The sequence below is a fragment of the Piliocolobus tephrosceles genome, chromosome 1 (genome assembly GCF_002776525.5).
Source record: "Piliocolobus tephrosceles isolate RC106 chromosome 1, ASM277652v3, whole genome shotgun sequence".
Taxonomy (NCBI): Eukaryota; Metazoa; Chordata; class Mammalia; order Primates; family Cercopithecidae; genus Piliocolobus; species Piliocolobus tephrosceles.
Genome location: NC_045434.1, coordinates 204,861,410 through 204,872,319, shown reverse-complemented (window position 1 = coordinate 204,872,319; position 10,910 = coordinate 204,861,410).

The window sequence follows — 10,910 nt, the reverse complement described above, 5'->3', positions numbered from 1 at the left end:
TTTCAAGTTTTTAAGTTGTCACTCGCCTATTAAACATGAGTGTTGATGGGGACTGAGAGGAGGTTTCTAGGGACCATCAGTAACTGTGTTCTCTCCTTCCATGGCACACTGAGGCAATGCTCCCAAGTCCTCAGCAGTTATATAGGGCCAGGTGGCTGAGTTCTGGCCCATTTGGCATGCACCTGACCTTAAAAATACCCCTTCACAGCCTGTGGGATGGGTCAATGGGGAGGATGTGTAAGCCTTAGGGGATGGCAAGAGATGGCAAGAGTTGCAGATGGAAGAAGCCTGAGTGCCTAGGTGGAACAGAAACCCCTGCCCAACTGCACCAACACTAGCCTGTGGCATGAGGAATCTATGTTCAGCCACTGAGAGTGTGGGGCTGTTTGTTACAGCAACTGTTTTGCTTACTCTGACTAATACAGAGAAAGGAGCCACAATATATAATTTATTTAATGAAATGTGTTTTCTGTTAAGTGCCAGAACTGGGGTTTGAACCCAGCCTGGGCTCTCAACCACAGTGTTATCCAGTGGTTTCTGAAAGGGATTCTTGGCTCCTTAATGTTAAGAGCTGGAATAGAGTAACAAGTGTAGTTTGGAAGACTGGAGCTCAAGGAACCCAGATGTCTCAGGGCAAGTAGAAGAAGATTTGGAGGGCAGAGTCCAGCTCACCTTGTCTTTGAATACGTGAGCCATATTCTCATGTGTTTGCTCCCACAGTTGAAGCATCAGCAGTCCCCAGGGAAAGGAGTGGGAGCCTGGAATAACAATTCTTAGACCAACTCAGAACCAGCTTGGTGCAAGCCCCAGACTTGGTGTCAGATTGAGTTTCAGGGTGGCCCTATCACGAACTGAGCTGCCTTGGGTAAGTTATTTAACCTCTTTGAGTCTATCAAGTATAAAACAGGAAGTAATAACCACCTTCTGTCAGAGATTTGGGGTTGAAGACAAGCTAAGATAGGGGATGAGAACTCACTTTGAAGCTATGATGTGCTAGTGAGGTAAGAGAAGTGACTTTCAAGTTTTTAAGTTGTCACTCGCCTATTAAACATGAGTGTTGATAACAATGGCAGCTACCATCACTTGCCAAGCATTGTGGTGAGAGCTTTACAAATGGAGTCACATTTAATCCTCACGTGCACACTGTGAAATGAGTGATGTTTGTCCCCACTTGCAAATAAGGAAACCAAAGATTAGTGATGTTAAGCACTTGTTCAAGTTCACACTCAAGTTCAAGCTAATCATGATTTGTCAGAGTTAGGAATGGATTCAGCATGCCTGGAACACTAGGCTAAAAGTGGCCGAAACAGATTTATTTGTCTCAGGCAACTAGTAGACACTCCAGGGGAACAGTGTCGAATCTACGGCACCAAGGTCTCTCTTTATCTTTCCATTTCTCCACTTTCAGTGTGTAGGCTTGTTGGGTTGTGGTCACAAAACGGCTGTGGCAGCTCCAGGCATCACCCCCTGTATTTCCTGCAGGAAAAGGAAGCATGAAGAGAGTGCCTCATCTGGGTCTGTCACTTGCTATTAGAAAGTTGTCGTCCAGCAGATTTCTGTTTCTCATTACTTGGAGGTAGCTGAAAGAGGTGACACGCAGGTATTGAGTGAGCTGATCCACAACGTTCGTTCCTTGGCAGAGGAGAGCTTTGAATCTACGTCTGTCCGTACTAAAGCCTGTGTTATCACCGACAGTGGCAGGCTGCCTTCTCAACTTTCTGGGCCTTCTTGGTTCCTTTGGCCTGAGATGCAGATGTATTGATTTTCCCAGGCTTGTGTGAAAGCTGCTTTTGGATAGCAGTCGAGGCGTGGGCACCCTGGGCAGCAATCTTTGCATTTGAAACCCCTATGTTTGTACACACCTGAGCCTTAAAAGGCAGAAGTGGGGACAGCTTAGAAATGTAGGACAAGGAAAAGGAGGGCCTGGAGGGGAGATGGGCAAGGGGCGTTTTCTTTCCTTATTTAGCTTTGGGCAACCGTCATCAGAACCCTTTTCCTCATTTCATTCTGAATGTAACATTTAACCTTTCTGTTCAAGCATCAAATCTGGTTGCCTAGTGTATAATTATGAACTGTTCTTCACTTTTTCTCCCCCCTCCCCCACCCCCAAAGCTTTTAAAACTCCCTTGTTGGGTACCATCTCTCTCCTCTGACTCTCCAATTAAATTAAAAATAGCAGCTCCATGGGCTGTGTGGGGCCATCAACCTAATGCGGAACTGTTGGCACGTCAGGCCTGGTGGGGTGGCACGTGGTGCCCAGAAGATGCCTGCCGGGCTCCAGCAAGGCCTGGCAGCTGCTCAGAGCTTGGGGAGGCTCGTCCTCTGCAAGGGGTCTGGGGCTGTCTGCCAGGGGCAGCCAGGTGCAGGGGGGAAGGAGGCAGGGTCTTGGCAGCTGGGTCAGGGGCTGGGTGGGGCTGGCAGAGGGGAAAAAGGGAAAGAGCCCCCAGGTGACCCATCCTCATTTCTGAGGATACAGTTCTGCCAATTTCTGCTGCCAAGGCTGGGGCTTAGTACCCTTGCATCTGGGTGTGGGTAGGCTTTGGATGCCTGAGTTCCCCAGGATAACCCTGGCAGAAGGTTTTAGTTTCTGCTGATGCTGATAACCAAGTCGACATGACACTGAGCATCCTCCTGCTTCTAGAGGAGAAGTGTATGGCCTCTCCCACCTCCAGGGCCCTTTCTTAGACAGATGGTGAAAATGGACAAGGGCATGAGCTCTGAAGCCAGACTCCATGGACTGCAGTCCCCGCTGTGCTGCTTTCTGGTTCTCCTAACCTCCCTTTGCCTCACTTTGCCTCTCTGTAAAGTGGGCATAACAAAGATGCCTACCTCAGTGTGGCTTTGATGATTACCATATAGTTGTAATGAGTTAACATACATAAAACACTAAGCGAGCGCCAGTCACATGAAGGTTAGCTATTATTTCGTACATACCAGCCTCTGTCGGCCAAGTCCTTAGGCACACACTTGGCTCATTTTATTTTTACGTGGTCACAGACAGATAGATGCTAGTGATACAACATGATTAAAACATCATAAAGCGCTGGCTTAGTTTCCCCGGGGGAAGGCATTGCAGGGTAATTTCTTTTCTTGTCTGAATGTTGTGGTCTGAATGTGTCCCTACAAAATTCGTGTTGAAACCTCATCCCCGTTGTGGTGGTGGTGAAAAGGTGGGGCCTTTTCGAAAGTAAGTGATTGTCATGAGGGTTCTGTCCTCATGAATGGGACTAATTCTCCATAAAAGGGGACCTTGGCTGCCTGGCTCTCCACTCTTCCACAATGTGAGAGCACAGCATTCGTCCCTTCTGGAGGATGTAGCGATAAGGTAAGGTCTTGGAATCAGAGAGTGGACCCACACCGGACGCCACATCTGTGGGTGCCTTGATCTTGACCTCCTGACCTGTGAGCCAAACATTTCTAATCTTTGTAGATTATGCAGTCTGTGGTATTTTGCTATGGCAGCAGGAACAGACTAAGACATGGAGTGATGAAGTAGAATCGCATTCTGGACACGGACGTATCACAGATATTGGGGGTACCTGGCACCGGGGAGAGGTAGACAGCCAGAGGTGTCCTCTGTTGGAAGTGATGCCTGAGGCGGCTCCTGCCAGAGGAACAGGACTTTGCAGATGCTGTTCCTTTTGTTTGGAATGCTTGTTCCCACTGCCACCCCCATGGTTGCCTTTGACACCCTGGTATGGGGGGTTAAATAGATGGAACATTTGGAATGGCTGGGGAATGAGGGGAGGGAAGGATGAAGGTGGTTGTTGACAGGCTCAGCTCTTGAAGGACATCGGGGTCACACCGAGGACAGACTTGTAGCAGAATTGTGATATCACCGGAGAATGCAGGGCTCTGGGCGTAGCTCGGAGAATAGGGGCTCAGAGAGGGATCAGACAAGAGTGATAACATACACCATAAAATAGGTATTTCACTAGACTCTAGGCTAACAATTCTGTATTGCCTGGGACCTTGTTCCCTTCTGATGTCTTGGGTTGGGAATTTGGCTTCAGTGATACTTGGGATCATGGTGAGTTTGAGGGGCTAACAGGTCTTCCCTGTCCTCCAGCAATGGTTGCCATTACTTATCAATTTTGGAGCTATTTTAGTGCCTGGGTTATGGCAGGAAAGGTAGCCTGAAGTGAAAGACTTCATCAGTTGTGTACATCTGTGCTTGTTCCATTAGCTCTTCCTTTCAGCAGTACAAGTCTTGGACAGCTCCCATGGGCTTCTCACTTCCTCTCATTCATGATCTCTGGTTCCAAGAAGCCAGTCCCTTCTGAGAAAGCAGGAACCCTGGCGGAGAGGACAAACTCTGTTGTCATAGTTAGGCAGACACAGGCTGGAGTCTCTGTTCCTCACTTATAAGCTGTGTTGCTTTGGGCAAAGCACTGCCCTTCTCTGGTTCCATGGCCTCATCTGTAAAGTGGTGATAATAATACCTAACTCATAAGGCTGATATGGGAATTAAAGTCATTTATCCATTTAATGAAATTCAGTAAGTACTTTCTCTGTGCCCTAGGCCCTTTGCTAGGCTCTGTTGGATTGAAGGATGTTTATAAAGTGGCTCAACAGAGCCTGGCACATAGTAGGTGCTCAATAAAGGTAATTTTTCTCCCTGAATCACTGTCTGCAACAAAAATTCAAGACTAAGGACACCAGGAGCCTCCACAATGATGCACGGGCCCCAGCACTCATTCATGCTACTAGGAAAGGTTCCTTTTCATCCTGTCCTTTTGATTAACTTTTCCACTAAGGTGTTAGGATCTTGATATACAACCATCTTAGGAATCTTTAGAGTTTTAAGAGGCCCTAAAATCAGAGTGCGAGAGGTGGGTCCTACTCTTCTTCTGTAATTCATGCAGAGTTAACTACACTCGCCCAAATTCAGGCCATTCTCCTGATTACCTAGATCTGTGGTTGTCTCCTCTACAATTACCTCCCTCCAGGGAGAGGACATTGCTTTCATCTAGGAAGGACAACACTGATGAACTGAAGACACAGATTCATCTTGACAAGCCTTGCCGAACACCGGGTGGGGCTGCTGGGGACATGGAGGACAGATCTGACTCCCACTCCTTAGGGTTTGATGGGAGTGGACACACCCCCAGGGAGGTGGGGGGTAGGCCAGAGCCATCTCCTCTGTAACCGTGTGCTTGTGGGGTCATGATCTTTGCCCAGCTCTTCCAGCCAGCAGATCAGTCTCCTGGAGGGGCTGAGGGCTCTGCCCTATTGCTCCCACTGGAGACATTCGGCAGGAGGAAGGGGTTGGCCGTAATCTGGGTTTAATTTCTCCAGGGCCTCCATTATAAATTCCATAACTCTACCAGTCAAAACATGACTAATTCCTGGAACTGCAGCCTCCACCTGGGAGTAGAAAGCCCTGTGCTGTTTTTGCTGCCTTTTATCACCACTAATAAAGGCTTGGCAGTCGGAATTTAGCTGCTGTGGGTGGTTTTCTTATGCATGTGGGCTTTCCCTTCCCCCCACAGGGTCACTGGAGAGTGAATGCTTGCTTGCCTGCTGGGCTGGTTTTCTACCAGCTTTGTAATATTCCCAGCCTGAAATGCCATGGTTTTGGGGGCAGTTTGCAGAGGAGGGACCACGACATTCAGGGTTAATTGGGCCTTTGATGATTCTGACAAGGGTAGGATGCTGCTTGGTTTATGGAGAAAAGAATGGGTTGGTTGAAAGTAAATAGAGCACAATTGCAGGTGTGATGTTTAACCTGCTGGAGAACGTGATTCGGGACACATTCCCTCACCTAGCTGGTGTGATTCGGGAGAGTGGGCCGTGTAGGCAGTGAAACTGTGCAAATTGTTGTTTCACCCCCCTTCCCCTACCCCCAACTAACTGCTAAACCCTGAGCAGGTTACTTAGCTTTTCTGAGCCTCAGTTTCCACATCTGCAAAATGGTACAGATGGGCCGTCAGCCCCAACTGTGCAGCAGGGTTGTGTGTGGCTGTGTACTTAGCACAGGGCCTGGCCCAAAAGGGAGCCGTGGAGGTGGCAGAAACAATCTTCCTGTGGTCGTGTTATTTTATCAAACACCTTGGTCATTACATAGTCATTAGAGATGGTCCCTGAGGGCCTGGCTAAGGTATGAGTTTGTTGTCTCTGCAGGAAGCAGAGACCAACTTGGCTTTCATCTCTCTAAAAGCAATGCCCGGTTCCAACCACCTGGCCCTCTACCTGGAGTTAATGTGGTCTTGCTGTAGGTAGGAAATGGAGAAGCCTTTGACTTGGGGAGCCAGTGGAACTGTCTGTGTGTGGGGAGGGAGAGGGGGTACTTGTTGAGGGCTGGCCCTGTCTGGGAGGAGAAGGGTGGGGACAGTGGAGCCGGGGCCAAGGCGATGAGGAGGTAAAACAAGTTAGATCTGCCTAGTGAGCCCTTGGGAGGGTCCGTTCAGCCAAGAGCCGCTCAGTCTGGAAGACTAAAGGCTGGAGAAGAGACCCCAATTTCCACCCTGGCTCTGTCACTGTCTGGCCGTGTGACCTTCGGCTGATTACCTAGTGTCTCTGAGCTCCAAACTCCTCATCTCTAAAATGGGGATAATCGCAGTATCTACCCTATGACTCATAAAGCTTATCTGAGCTTACCTTGAGCAGAATGCTTAGCGCGGGGCCTGGCACTTAGTGAATGTGCAGAATGTTGGCTGCTGCTGCTGCTATTATCGTGATTGCGATCATGATTACTCGTCTTTTCAGCTGCTTTCATAGGGGATCCTTGGCATTAACAGACACAGTTGGTCTGGGGTTATCAGTTGTGGCTGGAGGCCGTGAGTTGGTGACTCTGCTGCAGGGAGCGGCATCTTGCTAGATGTACATGGACGCCCTCAGCCTGACATCCCTGAGAGCTGCATGGCACGTCTCAGAGCAGGCTCAGACCCGGCCTCTCCTCCAAGCACTGAGTAAGAGTTTTAATGTGAAAAGCTGCCTCTCCTCCAGCTTCTGGAGGACTGGAGTCAAAAGAGAGGATGTCAGTGTCAGCCAGGGACTCCTTTAGGCTAAACTGTTGACCTGGTGGCCATGACCTTGAAAGTCAGATTCACCTTGGATAAGCTAGAGTCACAATAAATACTTTCCCTGTTGTCTCTGACTTCAGACTCTCTCCATAAACTGCCACTCTTCGCCTGCTCCACGGGCCACTGTCTCTCACCTGGGTTCCTGCAAGGAGCTCTTACCAGCCTGCCCTGCCTTCAACTTTGTCTCCACCTCCATTCCACAGGGAACCTGTAAAAGGCCATGTCAGGCCATTCAGCCTCTTTGTTTAAAAGCCCTCCCATCTCATGCACAGTAAAAAGTGCAAGTCCCCACTGCATCCTATAAGGGCCTGCTCAGTCTGGCTCCTGGTCCACTCTGACAGCCTCTCCTCTCCCTCCCTCTGTCTTCAGGCCCCCCAGGAGCTAGACCGGCCTCTCCACTGCTCCCTGGTCCTGCCAAGTGTGCTCTGCCCAGGCCTTTCCTCTTGCTGTTCCTTCTGCCTGCAGCATCTTCCCCAGACAACTGCTGGTGCATTCTCTTGCTTCTTCAAGTCTTTGGTCAAATGCCACTTTACTGGAGAGGACATCCCTGACCACCCCCATTTCCATTAAAAAGTAAAAGCCCCCACAGCTCCTCTCTTTCCTTTCCCTGATTTATTCAATTTTTTTCTGATTTGTCTCTCCATTAGAATGTAAGCTCCATGAAGGCAGGACTTTGTTTCATTCACTGCTATATCCCCAGTGCCTAGAACAGCGACAGCACATAGTAGTTGCTCAATAAATGTTTATCGAATGAATTGGTGATGGAATCTTCCTTCCCTGAGGATGTATCTATAATCTACACACAGGATGGGCAGCCAACTCTTCCTTCTCTTCTGAGAACCAAACAAAGGCATGTGGCTCCAGCATCCAGCAGGAGGTATTGAGGTGATCCACTTGTAAAATTTTCTGGCATTGAGCTAAAGATTGGTATAGTCTTGTGAGTACATTGATGGAGATGCCTTTCTAGGAGGTTTGAAAACCTCTCATCTGCAGGATGTATATTTAGTTAGCTGCCTGGTAGAATTTTTCGTCGTGCGAAGGTGGGTCTGATAGAATGATAAAGAAGAAGCCGAGGGAGGTGACAGGATGCAGTCAAAGTTGGCTGCTTAATAGCAGAATCAAGGTCCAAGTCAGGTCATGTTATTTAACAACCCTTACTTCCGTTTATCAGGCACCTACTATGGCATAGGTACTGGAGCTACACAGATGAATGGCTCCTACCCTTGAGGGGCTCTCGGTCTAGACTCTTGATCCTACCACCTGATCTTCCCATGCAAAATGCCATCATTTAAGGCTCTGTCACCTGTTCTCCCTCATGCTGGAATGTTCTGGGCACACTCCCTACCTCCTTCCCTGACCATCTTGCTACCTTGGCACTTTTTGCTGGTTTGACTCTCTCCCTTTCTCTTCAATCTGGCTTAATACACCATCATCTGACTAAGGGATCTGGCTCAACATCTAAGCCAGGTAATATTAGCCCCCTTTTACAGATGAGCAGACCGAGGCCTTAGCTTGACTTAAAGACACTGTGGCTCAAGACACCATCATCTGGCTCAAGACACCATGGTGTCTTGGTGCTTCCATTAAGAGCACAGGTGACCTGGTAGGGTGGGTAAGGGATAGGGTTGGAGCCAGGGGTCTTGAATGCCTGGTTGAGGAGCAAGGCTTTATCTGGAAGCTGGTGGAGCTTCCATAGTTCTGTGCCTTAGGCTGTGACATGCAACAGGTTGTGATGTACTCAGCTCAGCCTGTGTCCTGGCTCTTGCATACAGTGAATTGGAGCATCATTTCTATTTCTTGGATATTTGGGGGAGGCTGAGCCTTATCTCTCTCAACTCAACCGCAGCTACTGGACTCCAGGGAACTTCGTCTCAGAGTCCTTGGGCAACAGTGAAATGGAGTGGAGAGACCTCAGCCTGTGTTTTTAAATGGGAGATCCAGTTGAAAATCTGGGTTCCCTGTGAGCCTCAGTTTTCTCATTTATAAATGAAGATGAGAAAACATTCCTCGTCATTATTGGGAAGATGTGATGAGTCCTAGCATGTGAGATGCCCATCACAGTGCCTGGCCTGTTGTAACCATTCATCAACAAGCTTGCAGAGCTGTGGTTGAAGGTGTTCTCTCTGGAGCCAGAAGGCCTGGATGCCAACCTGGACTGTCACTCTCCAGCACTGTGACTTGGCTTTTCAGTGTGATGCAGTTAATATCTGCCTGATGGAGTTGTGGGGAGGGGGAGGATTCAGGGAGGGCCTGCAGGAAGCCCACAACACACATGCCTTCTTGGAATAAAGCCTTTATCTCATCATCATTGCTAGGACAATGGTGGGATGTTGTAGAAGGGACTAGGAGAGGCAGGGTCTCTTCTAGCGCCATAATTTACAGATGGGGAAACTGAGGCCCAGAGAGGCAGAGCAGAGACGCAGGTCCCTGACTTTTAGGCCTGCCCTCTCTCCTCAGTTTCATGGTTACTGATTGTGGTCTGTCCCCCACCCCAGGATGGGGGACGGGGGATTTGGTGACAGTGTCCCGCCTGCTGCAAATGTGGCACCTCCCAAGGGAGCGTCCGTGGGGGAACTGTAGCTGACGTGCCATTCGGATCCCCACTGGGGAGATGCAGACACTGGTTCCATGAAGGCTGCTGCTTTTCCCCCTAAATGAGAAAAAATGTCTTCGATATGCCTTGTGCTGCAACCACCCCTAATCTGCAAACCCTGTAATTCTCCAAAAGAGAGAAGGGAAAGGAAAAAAAAAAAAATGCCTACACATTCTGGCCGACTCGTAGGCCAAGATTTAGAGATGGGAGCTGTAGTGAGGTCTCGCATTACTGAGCCTTCATTACTTTTACAAAATATGTTCCGGTGGGTTCACCCGCAGCTATAAAGCGCCGTCGTAAATAATTAAACTCCACTTGTCAAGGGGGCTGGGAAAGGGTGGTGAAACGTGGTACGTGTGAGGAACACTGGGCTGGGAGACAGGTGTCCTGGGACTCTGGCCTGTCTCTGATCTCTGTGCCCTTGGGGGAGGGGGCGCGGGCAACTTCACCTCTCCTGGCTCTGGCTTCCCCCTGTGTAGAGTGAGGAGGTTGGAGCAGGTGGTCTCCTGAGTCCCAGCTAGCACTGATGGTCAACAATGCCTAGCTGCAGCGAGTGTGCGTTCTGGGGAAAACAACTCCGGGTTTCCCAATCTTCCTTCCTTCTAGTCATCCTTCTATTTACTCAAATTTCAAGTGCTTTGTCAGACCCTGGGAAAAAAGAGGTGGTTACGACACAGGCAGCCTCAGGTCTTTAGAGTCTCACAATTCAGTGTAGAAAACCATCCACGAAACTGATCACAACCTCAGAGCAGCCCAGAGTCCTGTGGATGTGGAGGAGAGGGGCAGCAGCTACCCAGCCTGGGAGGGCTCCCTGGAGGAGGTGCCATTGAGCCAAGTTTGAAGAATGGGTAGAAGTGAGTCAAGGAAGGAGGAGGGCCCAGCAGTTAGAAGAATGGCTGGTGCTTCCATCAAGAGCAAAGGTGACCCGGGAGGGTTAATGAGTGATAGGGCTGGAGCCGGAGGCCTTGAATGCCTGGTTGAGGAGCATGGCTTTATCTGGAAGCTGGTGGAACTTCCATAGTTCTGTGCCCTATCCTGTGATATACAGCCTTACCAAACCCAGGGTGGAGTTTAAGTAGGTTTGCCCTTGCCCAACCCGACTCTGCCCCTATTTTTTGCTTGGATTAGGAAGGATTGGTGGAGTGCATTAGTCTGCTCTGGCTTCCGTAACAAACACCACAGGTTGTGTGGCTTATACAGCAGAAATGTGTTTTTTTCACAGTTTTAGAGGCTGGAAGTCCAAGGTCAGGCATCAGAGGTTGGTTTCCTCTGAGGAGTCTGTCGTTGGCTTT